A 19,832-nucleotide genomic window follows, 5' to 3' on the forward strand; every position below is an offset into this window, starting at 1 on the left:
ATCAGGGTATATGTAATATGTGAGGAGTACATCAGGATATATGTAATATGTGAGGAGTACATCAGGGTTTATGTAATATGTGAGGAGTACAAAAGGGTTTATGTAAACTGTGAGGAGTACATCAGGGTATATGTAATATGTGAGGAGTACATCAGGGTATATGTAGTATGTGAGGAGTACATCAGGGTATATGTAATATGTGAGGAGTACATCAGGGTATATGTAAGGTGTGAGGAGTACATCAGGGTATATGTAATATGTGCGGAGTACATCAGGGTATATGTAAGCTGTGAGGAGTACATCAGGGTATATGTAATATGTGAGGAGTATATCAGGGTATATGTAATATGTGAGGAGTACATCAGGATATATGTAATCTGTGAGGAGTACATCAGGGTATATGTAATCTGTGAGGAGTATATCAGAGTATATGTAATATGTGAGGAGTACATCAGGATATATGTAATATGTGAGGAGTACATCAGGGTATATGTAATATGTGAGGAGTACATCAGGGTATATGTAATATGTGAGGAGTACATCAGGATATATGTAATATGTGAGGAGTACATCAGGATATATGTAATATGTGAGGAGTACATCAGGGTATATGTAATATGTGAGGAGTACATCAGGGTATATGTAATATGTGAGGAGTACATCAGGATATATGTAATGTGTGAGGAGTACATTAGGGTATATGTAATCTGTGAGGAGTACATCAGGGTATATGTAATATGTGAGGAGTACATCAGGATATATGTAATATGTGAGGAGTACATCAGGGTATATGTAATATGTGAGGAGTACATCAGTGTATATGTAATATGTGAGGAGTACATCAGGATATATGTAATATGTGAGGAGAACATCAGGGTATATGTAATATGTGAGGAGTACATCAGGGTATATGTAATATGTGAGGAGTACATCAGGGTATATGTAATCTGTGCGGAGTACATCAGGGTATATGTAATCTGTGCGGAGTACATCAGGATATATGTAATATGTGAGGAGTACATCAGGTTATATGTAATATGTGAGGAGTACATCAGGATATATGTAATATGTGAGGAGTACATCAGGGTATATGTAATATGTGAGGAGTACATTAGGGTATATGTAATCTGTGAGGAGTACATCAGGGTATATGTAATCTGTGCGGAGTACATCAGGATATATGTAATATGTGAGGAGTACATCAGGGTATATGTAATATGTGAGGAGTACATCAGGGTATATGTAATATGTGAGGAGTACATCAGGGTATATGTAATATGTGAGGAATATATCAGGGTATATGTAATATGTGAGGAGTACATCAGGGTATATGTAATATGTGAGGAGTACATCAGGGTATATGTAATATGTGAGGAGTACATCAGGTTATATGTAATATGTGAGGAGTACATCAGGATATATGTAATATGTGAGGAGTACATCAGGGTATATGTAATCTGTGCGGAGTACATCAGGTACTTAGATCAAGGTACGTTCCCACGATCAGTATTACCTCGGTCGACGAGATTTCCCCCCTTGTCTATCTGCCCACAAGTGGAGATTTTTACAAAATTGGTAATAAATGACTTTAACCCCTTAATGACCGCCGATACGTCTTTTTACGGCGGTCATTAGTGGGCTTTATTCTAGAGCGCCGCCAAACTACGTCGCTGCTGTAGAATAAAGTAAACAGAGCAGGGAGCCGTGAAATCTCCCTGCTCTCAGCTGCCAGAAGCAGCTGAGGGCTGGGGGCGTCCCTGCTCTGCCGGGTGAGATCGATATTAGTATCGATCTCACCTGTTTAACCCTTCAGATGCGGTGCACAATAGCGAGCACCGCATCTGAATGGTTTTGGAGAGAGGGAGGGAGCTCCCTCTCATCTCACTGACACCCGGCGATAAAATCGCCGAGTGTCTGTGTCTTCTATGGCAGCCGGGGGTCTAATAAAGACCCCCAGGTCTGCCTGCAGCGAATGCCTGCTAGATCATGCCGCAGGCATGACCTAGCAGATGCCTGTCCGTTTTAAACGGACAGGCAGTAATACACTGCAATACAAAAGTATTGCAGTGTATTATAATAGCGATCGGAGGATAGGGAAGTCCCCTAGTGGGACTAGTAAAAAAGAAAAAAAAGTTTAATAAAGTTAATAAAAAAAAAAAAGTGAAAAAAAAAAATGAAAAACCCAGCTTTTCCCCTTACAAAATGCTTTACTATTAAAAAAAACTACAATAAAGCAGAAAAGTTACACATATTTGGTATCGCCGCGTCCGTAACGACCCCGACTATAAAGCTGTTACATTATTTAACCTGCACTGTGAACGCCGTAAAAAATAAAATAAAAAACAATGGAAAAATTGCTGTTTTCTGTTAATCCTGACTTAAAAAAAATGTGATAAAAAGTGATCAAAAAGTCGCATCTACTCTCAAATGGTACCAATAAAAACTGCAAGTCGTCCCGCAAAAAACAAGACCTTATACAGCTATGCCGACGCAAAAATAAAAAAGTTACAGCTCTTCGAATGTGACAATGGAAAAATCTAAAAAATGGCTTGGACATTAGGGCCCAGAATGCCAGCAGGGGGAAGGGGTTAAACTCATCTCAACCAATAGACACCACGATAATTTAACAGCCTCCCAACGGACTGCCTTAAAAGAACTACAGTCATACGATGATGTCGTGTACAAGGCGGCAGACAAGGGGGGAAATATTGTAATCTGGCCTGTCATACTATATGAGAAAGAGGTATTTAGACAACTTAGAGATAAACACACATACTCTAAATTGGCATTTAACCCAGTGGGGTCCTTTTCTGCGGAATTGAAACACATCTTGAGTTTGGCCTTTGAAAAAGGGATAATTTCGAAAAAGATTCTTGAAGGTCTGACCGTGACCTACCCAAAAATCCCGACTTTTTATTTACTGCCCAAGGTTCATAAAAATTTGACAAATCCCCCTGGAAGACCGATTGTGTCGGGAATTGGAGGACTGTGTGAACCCATCTGTAAATTTGTCGACTATTACCTGAAACCCCTGGTAGAATGTCTTCGCTCATACGTGAGGGACACGACAGATGTGCTTACTCATTTGGATGAGATCACTTTAGAATCTGATATGATTCTGGTGACGGCCGACGTCGAATCCCTCTATACCTCCATTAGACACGAGGATGGAATTGAGGCGGTCCGCCTCTTCCTGGGAATGAGCAACTGGGACAGCCAAACATGTGACCTTATAGTGGAACTATTGGAGTACATCCTGACACATAATCTATTTGTGTTTAGGGATGTATTCTACTTACAGAAACAGGGCACTGCCATAGGGGCGGCGTGCGCGCCGTCATATGCTAACCTGTTTCTCGGTGCGTGGGAGAGGCAGGTTTTGCATGGTGGCGGCGCCCACGCCGTGGACCATGTGCAGTGCTGGTTGCGGTACATTGACGACATACTATTCATCTGGCAAGGGACAGAGACATCACTTCTCCAGTTCATGCAGGAACTGAATGTCAATGACCGCAACATAAAACTGACGTATGTGGCCGATACAAAAAAAGTCAATTTTCTGGACATATCCATCGAGGCGGACACCCAGGGGGTGCTGCGGACGGATGTGTTCAGAAAAGAGACGTCTACCAACTCATTATTACATGCTACATCGGCACACATACATTCCACAGTTAAAGCTGTCCCGGTTGGTCAATTCCTCAGGATGAGGCGGATATGCTCATCAGAGGTTAGTTTTGAGAATCAGGCCAAAGACTTAAAATCACGATTCCAGGAAAGAGGATACAGTAACAGATGTATTAAAAATGGTTATAGACGGGCAAAAAATACCGACAGACGGACACTATTACATCCTGCTAAGGCCAGGTTGAAGGATGATTATGTGGTCAGGTTTATCTCAACCTTCAACAACCAATGGGAACTGATGCGATCAATTTTAAAGAAACACTGGCCTGTACTGCAGACTGAACAGGCCTTTGTGTCCTCTTTACCAAAAAATCCTCAGATGACGGCAAGGAGGTCTAAGAACCTCAAAGATATCCTTATTAAAAGCCACTATGTGCCCAAACAATTACAGCCCTTTTCGACCAGAGGCCCTATTCAGGGGTGCTACCCATGTGGTGACTGTGTGGCCTGTGCGAATGTGGTACGATCAACCACATTTACATCCACAAGTGGTGAACGTACTTTTAAAATTCTTGAGTACATATCCTGCAACACTAATCATGTGGTTTATTATGCCACGTGTGGTTGTCCTAAAATCTATGTGGGCCTCACCACTAGACAACTTAAAATCCGAGTTAGAGAGCATGTTAGGGACATAGTGGCGGCAAAAGAAATTGAGGATCTAACCATACTTAAAACCATCCCTAAACATTTTAAGCTCTGTCATGGAGGAGACCCCAAAAGCTTTAAGATAAGGGGGATTGACCGGGTACACTGTGGTGTCAGAGGTGGAGATGCGAAGACCATGTTGGCCCAAAAAGAATGCAGATGGATTGCAGTTCTTGATACCATGACCCCTTTAGGTTTAAATGAAAGTTTGAGTTTTGCAGCCTTTCTGTGATATCTCTACCTAGGTTTTTAATTTTATAATCTTTTGATGTTTTATAATGATATTAAAGTGTTTTTTTGTTGTTTCTTCGATAGTACTCAGATCTGTACTTCCATTTAAATCTGACATTTTCATCTCTGCAACTAATATGGATCCCAAGACTTGCCGTGGAAAAGAAAAAAGAATGCTCGATTTTAAAAAAATTCTCTGTATTTTATTTTCCTTTTTTATTATTTATTATTTATGTTTTATCATTGTTTTTACATTTATATGGGATTTTTTGTCCTTTTGTGAATACATGTAATTTGTATTTTATATATTGGATTATTTGTCTCCTAATTACTTATTATATATATACTTTTTTGTGATATAATATGCACTTTAACATATAATATTTGTCTATTTTGTGGTGTTTTCAACCCTAATCATTTTTGTTTTATTTATTATATCACGTGTATTCCTCTGATTACAGTGTTTTATGTATATATTAATTTATCTGAGGATTATAACCCTTTATACTCACTGTTATGTATAAATGTTATGTAATTGTATCTCTAACGATTTACCATTACTCATACTTGCACTTTATTTTATTTGAACTTTTTTGTTCACATTTACATCACGTTCACAATACATCACACACTTATATGTCAGTTATTAATTTCCCTTCACATAAACTGCCCATTTCAAAATATAACCACTAGATGGTGCTAATATACAGGGATTTAACCTGTTAACAATTTTTATATTTTATAATGGAGACTAAATGACTACGCTCATTGAGAGTAGATCGAGCATTCAACAGAACCAAAACTTTGTTAATATACACTCACATTTTTTAGCCTCTTGGATGGGACCTATAAGAAATAGGTAGGACTTGGTGTTCGTCGGCCGGGCTTTCAATATGGCTCTCTGCGCCTGCGCTGCTTCCCTGGTGACGCGTCCCGGGATTCGCGCATGCGCAGTGGGTCACTGAGGTCCGGCGGCGATATCCAAGTTCCGTCACAGTCAGGCGCCGCTGAGATTGGCTCCTGATTGGCAGAGGGGAGATCAGATGACTCTATCGATGCACATATAAACAGGGCACCAGTATAACATCTGCACCCCTTGAGAAAGCTACGGGCGAAACGCGCGTCGGGGCGCTATCCTATACCGCTGGGTCACACTCCACCTCCCATACATGGGTAAGTGCACACTCTGGATTTACTTACTTTTTTTGCCATTTTTTAGGCAATAAGTACCTACTTTTCAGTCACTATAGACCATTTCAGAGTTAGGCACTTTGCCTGTTTTTCATACAAATCATACTATGTCAATGCACCCCATGTTGGAGTTACATTGAGTCATAGTAACTATGCATACTATCTGTGTTTTCCAATATATACAGTGACTCAATGTACATTTTTGTGATCCATTTAAGGACTATTTTTGGATTCTCTGTCTATGTTATTTTATGTATTTTATTCTTGTTTCTTAATAAAGATATTTAGTTGTTTCATACATTGATATATATGGACTCTGTTTCTCCGGTTTATCATATATTGTTAGAGTCCTTATCTCTAATTTTTCATATGGGTGGTTGAGTGTTTTCCCACCTCTATATGCACTTGTCCTGTGAGACTCTTGTTTAATCATATATGTAATATGTGAGGAGTACATCAGGGTATATGTAAGCTGTGAGGAGTACATCAGGATATATGTAATATGTGAGGAGTACATCAGGATATATGTAATCTGTGCGGAGTACATCAGGGTATATGTAATATGTGAGGAGTACATCAGGGTATATGTATTATGTGGGGAGTACATCAGGATATATGTAATATGTGTGGAGTACATCAGGATATATGTAATATGTGAGGAGTACATCAGGATATATGTAATCTGTGAGGAGTACATCAGGATATATGTAATATGTGAGGAGTACATCAGGATATATGTAATCTGTGCGGAGTACATCAGGGTATATGTAATATGTGAGGAGTACATCAGTGTATATGTATTATGTGGGGAGTACATCAGGATATATGTAATATGTGAGGAGTACATCAGGGTATATGTAATGTGTGAGGAGTATATCAGGGTATATGTAATATGTGAGGAGTACATCAGGATATATGTAATCTGTGAGGAGTACATCAGGATATATGTAATCTGTGCGGAGTACATCAGGGTATATGTAATATGTGAGGAGTACATCAGGGTATATGTATTATGTGGGGAGTACATCAGGATATATGTAATATGTGAGGAGTACATCAGGGTATATGTAATGTGTGAGGAGTATATCAGGGTATATGTAAGCTGTGAGGAGTACATCAGGGTATATGTAATGTGTGAGGAGTACATCAGGGTATATGTAGTATGTGAGGAGTACATCAGGGTATATGTAATATGTGAGGAGTACATCAGGGTATATGTAATATGTGAGGAGTACATCGGGGTATATGTAATCTGAGGAGTACATCAGGATATATGTAAGCCGTGCGGAGTACATCAGGGTATATGTAAGCCGAGCGGAGTACATCAGGGTATATGTAAACCGTGCGGAGTACATCAGGATATATGAAGCCGTGAGGAGTACATCAGGATATATGTAAACTGTGAGGAGTACATCAGGGTATATGTAATCTGTGAGGATTGCATCAGAGTATATGTAATCTGTGAGGAGTACATCAGGATATGTGTAATATGTGAGGAGTACATCAGGATATATGTAATATGTGAGGAGTACATCAGGGTATATGTAATATGTGAGGAGTACATCAGGGTATATGTAATATGTGAGGAGTACATTAGGGTATATGTAATCTGTGAGGAGTACATCAGGGTATATGTAATCTGTGCGGAGTACATCAGGATATATGTAATATGTGAGGAGTACATCAGGTTATATGTAATATGTGAGGAGTACATCAGGATATATGTAATATGTGAGGAGTACATCAGGGTATATGTAATATGTGAGGAGTACATTAGGGTATATGTAATCTGTGAGGAGTACATCAGGGTATATGTAATCTGTGCGGAGTACATCAGGATATATGTAATATGTGAGGAGTACATCAGGTTATATGTAATATGTGAGGAGTACATCAGGATATATGTAATATGTGAGGAGTACATCAGGGTATATGTAATCTGTGCGGAGTACATCAGGTTATATGTAATATGTGAGGAGTACATCAGGATATATGTAATATGTGAGGAGTACATCAGGGTATATGTAAGCTGTGAGGAGTACATCAGGATATATGTAATATGTGAGGAGTACATCAGGATATATGTAATCTGTGCGGAGTACATCAGGGTATATGTAATATGTGAGGAGTACATCAGGGTATATGTATTATGTGGGGAGTACATCAGGATATATGTAATATGTGAGGAGTACATCAGGATATATGTAATATGTGAGGAGTACATCAGGATATATGTAATCTGTGAGGAGTACATCAGGATATATGTAATATGTGAGGAGTACATCAGGATATATGTAATCTGTGCGGAGTACATCAGGGTATATGTAATATGTGAGGAGTACATCAGGGTATATGTATTATGTGGGGAGTACATCAGGATATATGTAATATGTGAGGAGTATATCAGGGTATATGTAATATGTGAGGACTACATCAGGATATATGTAATATGTGAAGAGTACATCAGGATATATGTAATCTGTGAGGAGTACATCAGGGTATATGTAATGTGTGAGGAGTATATCAGGGTATATGTAAGCTGTGAGGAGTACATCAGGGTATATGTAATGTGTGAGGAGTACATCAGGATATATGTAAGCCGTGCGGAGTACATCAGGGTATATGTAAGCCGTGCGGAGTACATCAGGGTATATGTAAACCGTGCGGAGTACATCAGGATATATGAAGCCGTGAGGAGTACATCAGGATATATGTAAACTGTGAGGAGTACATCAGGGTATATGTAATCTGTGAGGATTGCATCAGAGTATATGTAATCTGTGAGGAGTACATCAGGATATGTGTAATATGTGAGGAGTACATCAGGGTATATGTAATATGTGAGGAGTACATCAGGGTATATGTAATATGTAAGGAGTACATCAGGATATATGTAATCTGTGCGGAGTACATCAGGGTATATGTAATATGTGAGGAGTACATCAGGGTATATGTAATCTGTGCGGAGTACATCAGGGTATATGTAATATGTGAGGAGTACATCAGGGTATATGTAAGATGTGAGGAGTACATCAGGATATATGTAATCTGTGCAGAGTACATCAGGGTATATGTAATATGTGAGGAGTACATCAGGATATATTTAATATGTGAGGAGTACATCAGGGTATATCTAATCTGTGAGGAGTACATCAGGGTTTATGTAATATGTGAGGAGTACAAAAGGGTTTATGTAAACTGTGAGGAGTACATCAGGGTATATGTAATATGTGAGGAGTACAAAAGGGTTTATGTAAACTGTGAGGAGTACATCAGGGTATATGTAATATGTGAGGAGTACAAAAGGGTTTATGTAAACTGTGAGGAGTACATCAGGGTATATGTAATATGTGAGGAGTACATCAGGGTATATGTAGTATGTGAGGAGTACATCAGGGTATATGTAATATGTGAGGAGTACATCAGGGTATATGTAAGGTGTGAGGAGTACATCAGGGTATATGTAATATGTGAGGAGTACATCAGGGTATATGTAATATGTGAGGAGTACATCAGGGTATATGTAATATGTGAGGAGTACATCAGGGTATATGTAATATGTGAGGAGTACATCAGGGTATATGTAATATGTGAGGAGTACATCAGGGTATATGTAATATGTGAGGAGTACATCAGGGTATATGTAATATGTGAGGAGTACATCAGGGTATATGTAATATGTGAGGAGTACATCAGGGTATATGTAATCTGTGAGGAGTAGATCAGGGTATATGTAATCTGTGAGGAGTACATCAGGATATATGTAATCTGTGAGGAGTACATCAGAGTATATGTAATATGTGAGGAGTACATCAGGGTATATGTAATATGTGAGGAGTACATCAGGGTATATGTAATCTGTGAGGAGTACATCAGGGTATATGTAATATGTGAGGAGTACATCAGGGTATATGTAATATGTGAGGAGTATATCAGGGTATATGTAATATGTAAGGAGTACATTAGGGTATATGTAATATGTGAGGAGTACATCAGGGTATATGTAATCTGTGAGGAGTACATCAGGGTATATGTAATATGTGAGGAGTACATCAGGATATATGTAATATGTGAGGAGTACATCAGGTTATATGTAATATGTGAGGAGTACATCAGGGTATATGTAATATGTGAGGAGTACATCAGGATATATGTAATCTGTGAGGAGTACATCAGGGTATATGTAATATGTGAGGAGTACATCAGGATATATGTAATATGTGAGGAGTACATCAGGGTATATCTAATCTGTGAGGAGTACATCAGGGTTTATGTAATATGTGAGGAGTACAAAAGGGTTTATGTAAACTGTGAGGAGTACATCAGGGTATATGTAATATGTGAGGAGTACATCAGGGTATATGTAGTATGTGAGGAGTACATCAGGGTATATGTAATATGTGAGGAGTACATCAGGGTATATGTAAGGTGTGAGGAGTACATCAGGGTATATGTAATTTGTGCGGAGTACATCAGGGTATATGTAAGCTGTGAGGAGTACATCAGGGTATATGTAATATGTGAGGAGTATATCAGGGTATATGTAATATGTGAGGAGTACATCAGGATATATGTAATCTGTGAGGAGTACATCAGGGTATATGTAATCTGTGAGGAGTATATCAGTGTATATGTAATATGTGAGGAGTACATCAGGATATATGTAATATGTGAGGAGTACATCAGGATATATGTAATATGTGAGGAGTACATCAGGATATATGTAATATGTGAGGAGTACATCAGGATATATGTAATATGTGAGGAGTACATCAGGGTATATGTAATATGTGAGGAGTACATCAGGGTATATGTAATATGTGAGGAGTACATTAGGGTATATGTAATCTGTGAGGAGTACATCAGGGTATATGTAATATGTGAGGAGTACATCAGGGTATATGTAATATGTGAGGAGTACATCAGGGTATATGTAATCTGTGCGGAGTACATCAGGGTATATGTAATCTGTGCGGAGTACATCAGGATATATGTAATATGTGAGGAGTACATCAGGTTATATGTAATATGTGAGGAGTACATCAGGATATATGTAATATGTGAGGAGTACATCAGGGTATATGTAATATGTGAGGAGTACATTAGGGTATATGTAATCTGTGAGGAGTACATCAGGGTATATGTAATCTGTGCGGAGTACATCAGGATATATGTAATATGTGAGGAGTACATCAGGGTATATGTAATATGTGAGGAGTACATCAGGGTATATGTAATATGTGAGGAGTACATCAGGATATATGTAATATGTGAGGAGTACATCAGGTTATATGTAATATGTGAGGAGTACATCAGGATATATGTAATATGTGAGGAGTACATCAGGGTATATGTAATCTGTGCGGAGTACATCAGGTTATATGTAATATGTGAGGAGTACATCAGGATATATGTAATATGTGAGGAGTACATCAGGGTATATGTAAGCTGTGAGGAGTACATCAGGATATATGTAATATGTGAGGAGTACATCAGGATATATGTAATCTGTGCGGAGTACATCAGGGTATATGTAATATGTGAGGAGTACATCAGGGTATATGTATTATGTGGGGAGTACATCAGGATATATGTAATATGTGAGGAGTACATCAGGATATATGTAATATGTGAGGAGTACATCAGGATATATGTAATCTGTGAGGAGTACATCAGGATATATGTAATATGTGAGGAGTACATCAGGATATATGTAATCTGTGCGGAGTACATCAGGGTATATGTAATATGTGAGGAGTACATCAGGGTATATGTATTATGTGGGGAGTACATCAGGATATATGTAATATGTGAGGAGTATATCAGGGTATATGTAATATGTGAGGACTACATCAGGATATATGTAATATGTGAGGAGTACATCAGGGTATATGTAATGTGTGAGGAGTATATCAGGGTATATGTAAGCTGTGAGGAGTACATCAGGGTATATGTAATGTGTGCGGAGTACATCAGGGTATATGTAAGCCGTGCGGAGTACATCAGGGTATATGTAAGCCGAGCGGAGTACATCAGGGTATATGTAAACCGTGCGGAGTACATCAGGATATATGAAGCCGTGAGGAGTACATCAGGATATATGTAAACTGTGAGGAGTACATCAGGGTATATGTAATCTGTGAGGATTGCATCAGGATATGTGTAATATGTGAGGAGTACATCAGGATATATGTAATATGTGAGGAGTACATCAGGATATATGTAATATGTGAGGAGTACATCAGGGTATATGTAATATGTGAGGAGTACATCAGGGTATATGTAATATGTGAGGAGTACATCAGGGTATATGTAATCTGTGAGGAGTACATCAGGATATGTGTAATATGTGAGGAGTACATCAGGGTATATGTAATATGTGAGGAGTACATCAGGGTATATGTAATATGTGAGGAGTACATCAGGATATATGTAATCTGTGCGGAGTACATCAGGGTATATGTAATATGTGAGGAGTACATCAGGATATATGTAATCTGTGCGGAGTACATCAGGGTATATGTAATATGTGAGGAGTACATCAGGGTATATGTAAGATGTGAGGAGTACATCAGGATATATGTAATCTGTGCAGAGTACATCAGGGTATATGTAATGTGTGAGGAGTACATCAGGATATATGTAATATGTGAGGAGTACATCAGGATATATGTAATATGTGAGGAGTACATCAGGGTATATGTAATATGTGAGGAGTACATCAGGGTATATGTAATCTGTGCGGAGTACATCTGGGTATATGTAAGCTGTGAGGAGTACATCAGGATATATGTAATATGTGAGGAGTACATCAGGGTATATGTAATATGTGAGGAGTACATCAGGGTATATGTAATATGTGAGGAGTACATCAGGGGATATGTAATATGTGAGGAGTACATCAGGGTATATGTAGTATGTGAGGAGTACATCAGGGTATATGTAATATGTGAGGAGTACATCAGGGTATATGTAAGGTGTGAGGAGTACATCAGGGTATATGTAATATGTGAGGAGTACATCAGGATATATGTAATATGTGAGGAGTACATCAGGGTATATGTAATATGTGAGGAGTACATCAGGGTATATGTAATCTGTGCGGAGTACATCTGGGTATATGTAAGCTGTGAGGAGTACATCAGGATATATGTAATATGTGAGGAGTACATCAGGGTATATGTAATATGTGAGGAGTACATCAGGGTATATGTAATATGTGAGGAGTACATCAGGGGATATGTAATATGTGAGGAGTACATCAGGGTATATGTAGTATGTGAGGAGTACATCAGGGTATATGTAATATGTGAGGAGTACATCAGGGTATATGTAAGGTGTGAGGAGTACATCAGGGTATATGTAATATGTGCGGAGTACATCAGGGTATATGTAAGCTGTGAGGAGTACATCAGGGTATATGTAATATGTGAGGAGTATATCAGGGTATATGTAATATGTAAGGAGTACATTAGGGTATATGTAATATGTGAGGAGTACATCAGGGTATATGTAATCTGTGAGGAGTACATCAGGGTATATGTAATATGTGAGGAGTACATCAGGATATATGTAATATGTGAGGAGTACATCAGGGTATATGTAATATGTGAGGAGTACATCAGGGTATATGTAATATGTGAGAAGTACATCAGGATATATGTAATATGTGAGGAGTACATCAGGATATATGTAATATGTGAGGAGTACATCAGGATATATGTAATCTGTGAGGAGTACATCAGGGTATATGTAATATGTGAGGAGTACATCAGGATATATGTAATCTGTGAGGAGTACATCAGGGTATATGTAATATGTGAGGAGTACATCAGGATATATGTAATATGTGAGGAGTACATCAGGGTATATCTAATCTGTGAGGAGTACATCAGGGTTTATGTAATATGTGAGGAGTACAAAAGGGTTTATGTAAACTGTGAGGAGTACATCAGGGTATATGTAATATGTGAGGAGTACATCAGGGTATATGTAGTATGTGAGGAGTACATCAGGGTATATGTAATATGTGAGGAGTACATCAGGGTATATGTAAGGTGTGAGGAGTACATCAGGGTATATGTAATATGTGCGGAGTACATCAGGGTATATGTAAGCTGTGAGGAGTACATCAGGGTATATGTAATATGTGAGGAGTATATCAGGGTATATGTAATATGTGAGGAGTACATCAGGATATATGTAATCTGTGAGGAGTACATCAGGGTATATGTAATCTGTGAGGAGTATATCAGAGTATATGTAATATGTGAGGAGTACATCAGGATATATGTAATATGTGAGGAGTACATCAGGGTATATGTAATATGTGAGGAGTACATCAGGGTATATGTAATATGTGAGGAGTACATCAGGATATATGTAATATGTGAGGAGTACATCAGGATATATGTAATATGTGAGGATTACATCAGGGTATATGTAATATGTGAGGAGTACATCAGGGTATATGTAATATGTGAGGAGTACATTAGGGTATATGTAATATGTGAGGAGTACATCAGGGTATATGTAATATGTGAGGAGTACATCAGGGTATATGTAATCTGTGCGGAGTACATCAGGGTATATGTAATCTGTGCGGAGTACATCAGGATATATGTAATATGTGAGGAGTACATCAGGTTATATGTAATATGTGAGGAGTACATCAGGATATATGTAATATGTGAGGAGTACATCAGGGTATATGTAATATGTGAGGAGTACATTAGGGTATATGTAATCTGTGAGGAGTACATCAGGGTATATGTAATCTGTGCGGAGTACATCAGGATATATGTAATATGTGAGGAGTACATCAGGGTATATGTAATATGTGAGGAATATATCAGGGTATATGTAATATGTGAGGAGTACATCAGGGTATATGTAATATGTGAGGAGTACATCAGGGTATATGTAATATGTGAGGAGTACATCAGGTTATATGTAATATGTGAGGAGTACATCAGGATATATGTAATATGTGAGGAGTACATCAGGGTATATGTAATCTGTGCGGAGTACATCAGGTTATATGTAATATGTGAGGAGTACATCAGGATATATGTAATATGTGAGGAGTACATCAGGGTATATGTAAGCTGTGAGGAGTACATCAGGATATATGTAATATGTGAGGAGTACATCAGGATATATGTAATCTGTGCGGAGTACATCAGGGTATATGTAATATGTGAGGAGTACATCAGGGTATATGTATTATGTGGGGAGTACATCAGGATATATGTAATATGTGAGGAGTATATCAGGGTATATGTAATATGTGAGGACTACATCAGGATATATGTAATATGTGAGGAGTACATCAGGGTATATGTAATGTGTGAGGAGTATATCAGGGTATATGTAAGCTGTGAGGAGTACATCAGGGTATATGTAATGTGTGAGGAGTACATCAGGATATATGTAAGCCGTGCGGAGTACATCAGGGTATATGTAAGCCGAGCGGAGTACATCAGGGTATATGTAAACCGTGCGGAGTACATCAGGATATATGAAGCCGTGAGGAGTACATCAGGATATATGTAAACTGTGAGGAGTACATCAGGGTATATGTAATCTGTGAGGATTGCATCAGAGTATATGTAATCTGTGAGGAGTACATCAGGATATGTGTAATATGTGAGGAGTACATCAGGATATATGTAATATGTGAGGAGTACATCAGGGTATATGTAATATGTGAGGAGAACATCAGGGTATATGTAATATGTGAGGAGTACATTAGGGTATATGTAATCTGTGAGGAGTACATCAGGGTATATGTAATCTGTGCGGAGTACATCAGGATATATGTAATATGTGAGGAGTACATCAGGTTATATGTAATATGTGAGGAGTACATCAGGATATATGTAATATGTGAGGAGTACATCAGGGTATATGTAATATGTGAGGAGTACATTAGGGTATATGTAATCTGTGAGGAGTACATCAGGGTATATGTAATCTGTGCGGAGTACATCAGGATATATGTAATATGTGAGGAGTACATCAGGTTATATGTAATATGTGAGGAGTACATCAGGATATATGTAATATGTGAGGAGTACATCAGGGTATATGTAATCTGCGCGGAGTACATCAGGTTATATGTAATATGTGAGGAGTACATCAGGATATATGTAATATGTGAGGAGTACATCAGGGTATATGTAAGCTGTGAGGAGTACATCAGGATATATGGAATATGTGAGGAGTACATCAGGATATATGTAATCTGTGCGGAGTACATCAGGGTATATGTAATATGTGAGGAGTACATCAGGGTATATGTAATATGTGAGGAGTACATTAGGGTATATGTAATCTGTGAGGAGTACATCAGGGTATATGTAATATGTGAGGAGTACATCAGGGTATATGTAATATGTGAGGAGTACATCAGGGTATATGTAATCTGTGCGGAGTACATCAGGGTATATGTAATCTGTGCGGAGTACATCAGGATATATGTAATATGTGAGGAGTACATCAGGTTATATGTAATATGTGAGGAGTACATCAGGATATATGTAATATGTGAGGAGTACATCAGGGTATATGTAATATGTGAGGAGTACATTAGGGTATATGTAATCTGTGAGGAGTACATCAGGGTATATGTAATCTGTGCGGAGTACATCAGGATATATGTAATATGTGAGGAGTACATCAGGGTATATGTAATATGTGAGGAATATATCAGGGTATATGTAATATGTGAGGAGTACATCAGGGTATATGTAATATGTGAGGAGTACATCAGGGTATATGTAATATGTGAGGAGTACATCAGGTTATATGTAATATGTGAGGAGTACATCAGGATATATGTAATATGTGAGGAGTACATCAGGGTATATGTAATCTGTGCGGAGTACATCAGGTTATATGTAATATGTGAGGAGTACATCAGGATATATGTAATATGTGAGGAGTACATCAGGGTATATGTAAGCTGTGAGGAGTACATCAGGATATATGTAATATGTGAGGAGTACATCAGGATATATGTAATCTGTGCGGAGTACATCAGGGTATATGTAATATGTGAGGAGTACATCAGGGTATATGTATTATGTGGGGAGTACATCAGGATATATGTAATATGTGAGGAGTATATCAGGGTATATGTAATATGTGAGGACTACATCAGGATATATGTAATATGTGAGGAGTACATCAGGGTATATGTAATGTGTGAGGAGTATATCAGGGTATATGTAAGCTGTGAGGAGTACATCAGGGTATATGTAATGTGTGAGGAGTACATCAGGATATATGTAAGCCGTGCGGAGTACATCAGGGTATATGTAAGCCGAGCGGAGTACATCAGGGTATATGTAAACCGTGCGGAGTACATCAGGATATATGAAGCCGTGAGGAGTACATCAGGATATATGTAAACTGTGAGGAGTACATCAGGGTATATGTAATCTGTGAGGATTGCATCAGAGTATATGTAATCTGTGAGGAGTACATCAGGATATGTGTAATATGTGAGGAGTACATCAGGATATATGTAATATGTGAGGAGTACATCAGGGTATATGTAATATGTGAGGAGAACATCAGGGTATATGTAATATGTGAGGAGTACATTAGGGTATATGTAATCTGTGAGGAGTACATCAGGGTATATGTAATCTGTGCGGAGTACATCAGGATATATGTAATATGTGAGGAGTACATCAGGTTATATGTAATATGTGAGGAGTACATCAGGATATATGTAATATGTGAGGAGTACATCAGGGTATATGTAATATGTGAGGAGTACATTAGGGTATATGTAATCTGTGAGGAGTACATCAGGGTATATGTAATCTGTGCGGAGTACATCAGGATATATGTAATATGTGAGGAGTACATCAGGTTATATGTAATATGTGAGGAGTACATCAGGATATATGTAATATGTGAGGAGTACATCAGGGTATATGTAATCTGTGCGGAGTACATCAGGTTATATGTAATATGTGAGGAGTACATCAGGATATATGTAATATGTGAGGAGTACATCAGGGTATATGTAAGCTGTGAGGAGTACATCAGGATATATGGAATATGTGAGGAGTACATCAGGATATATGTAATCTGTGCGGAGTACATCAGGGTATATGTAATATGTGAGGAGTACATCAGGGTATATGTATTATGTGTGGAGTACATCAGGATATATGTAATATGTGAGGAGTACATCAGGATATATGTAATATGTGAGGAGTACATCAGGATATATGTAATCTGTGAGGAGTACATCAGGATATATGTAATATGTGAGGAGTACATCAGGATATATGTAATCTGTGCGGAGTACATCAGGGTATATGTAATATGTGAGGAGTACATCAGGGTATATGTATTATGTGGGGAGTACATCAGGATATATGTAATATGTGAGGAGTATATCAGGGTATATGTAATATGTGAGGACTACATCAGGATATATGTAATATGTGAAGAGTACATCAGGATATATGTAATCTGTGAGGAGTACATCAGGGTATATGTAATGTGTGAGGAGTATATCAGGGTATATGTAAGCTGTGAGGAGTACATCAGGGTATATGTAATGTGTGAGGAGTACATCAGGATATATGTAAGCCGTGCGGAGTACATCAGGGTATATGTAAGCCGTGCGGAGTACATCAGGGTATATGTAAACCGTGCGGAGTACATCAGGATATATGAAGCCGTGAGGAGTACATCAGGATATATGTAAACGGTGAGGAGTACATCAGGGTATATGTAATCTGTGAGGATTGCATCAGAGTATATGTAATCTGTGAGGAGAACATCAGGATATGTGTAATATGTGAGGAGTACATCAGGGTATATGTAATATGTGAGGAGTACATCAGGGTATATGTAATATGTAAGGAGTACATCAGGATATATGTAATCTGTGCGGAGTACATCAGGGTATATGTAATATGTGAGGAGTACATCAGGATATATGTAATCTGTGCGGAGTACATCAGGGTATATGTAATATGTGAGGAGTACATCAGGGTATATGTAAGATGTGAGGAGTACATCAGGATATATGTAATCTGTGCAGAGTACATCAGGGTATATGTAATATGTGAGGAGTACATCAGGATATATTTAATATGTGAGGAGTACATCAGGGTATATCTAATCTGTGAGGAGTACATCAGGGTTTATGTAATATGTGAGGAGTACAAAAGGGTTTATGTAAACTGTGAGGAGTACATCAGGGTATATGTAATATGTGAGGAGTACAAAAGGGTTTATGTAAACTATGAGGAGTACATCAGGGTATATGTAATATGTGAGGAGTACATCAGGGTATATGTAGTATGTGAGGAGTACATCAGGGTATATGTAATATGTGAGGAGTACATCAGGGTATATGTAAGGTGTGAGGAGTACATCAGGGTATATGTAATATGTGCGGAGTACATCAGGGTATATGTAAGCTGTGAGGAGTACATCAGGGTATATGTAATATGTGAGGAGTATATCAGGGTATATGTAATATGTAAGGAGTACATTAGGGTATATGTAATATGTGAGGAGTACATCAGGGTATATGTAATCTGTGAGGAGTACATCAGGGTATATGTAATATGTGAGGAGTACATCAGGATATATGTAATATGTGAGGAGTACATCAGGTTATATGTAATATGTGAGGAGTACATCAGGGTATATGTAATATGTGAGGAGTACATCAGGATATATGTAATCTGTGAGGAGTACATCAGGGTATATGTAATATGTGAGGAGTACATCAGGATATATGTAATATGTGAGGAGTACATCAGGGTATATCTAATCTGTGAGGAGTACATCAGGGTTTATGTAATATGTGAGGAGTACAAAAGGGTTTATGTAAACTGTGAGGAGTACATCAGGGTATATGTAATATGTGAGGAGTACATCAGGGTATATGTAGTATGTGAGGAGTACATCAGGGTATATGTAATATGTGAGGAGTACATCCGGGTATATGTAAGGTGTGAGGAGTACATCAGGGTATATGTAATATGTGCGGAGTACATCAGGGTATATGTAAGCTGTGAGGAGTACATCAGGGT

At 38.2% G+C, this 19,832-nt stretch overlaps 1 protein-coding gene across 1 annotated transcript in view; it reads right to left on the minus strand.

Annotated features, from left to right (window-relative positions):
- LOC142698612 (uncharacterized) overlaps positions 1–19,832 on the minus strand; it is a 201,682-nt gene that overhangs the window by 112,034 nt on the left and 69,816 nt on the right. The window lies entirely within an intron of this gene.

The sequence above is a fragment of the Rhinoderma darwinii genome, chromosome 1 (assembly GCF_050947455.1).
Source record: "Rhinoderma darwinii isolate aRhiDar2 chromosome 1, aRhiDar2.hap1, whole genome shotgun sequence".
NCBI lineage: Eukaryota > Metazoa > Chordata > Amphibia > Anura > Rhinodermatidae > Rhinoderma > Rhinoderma darwinii.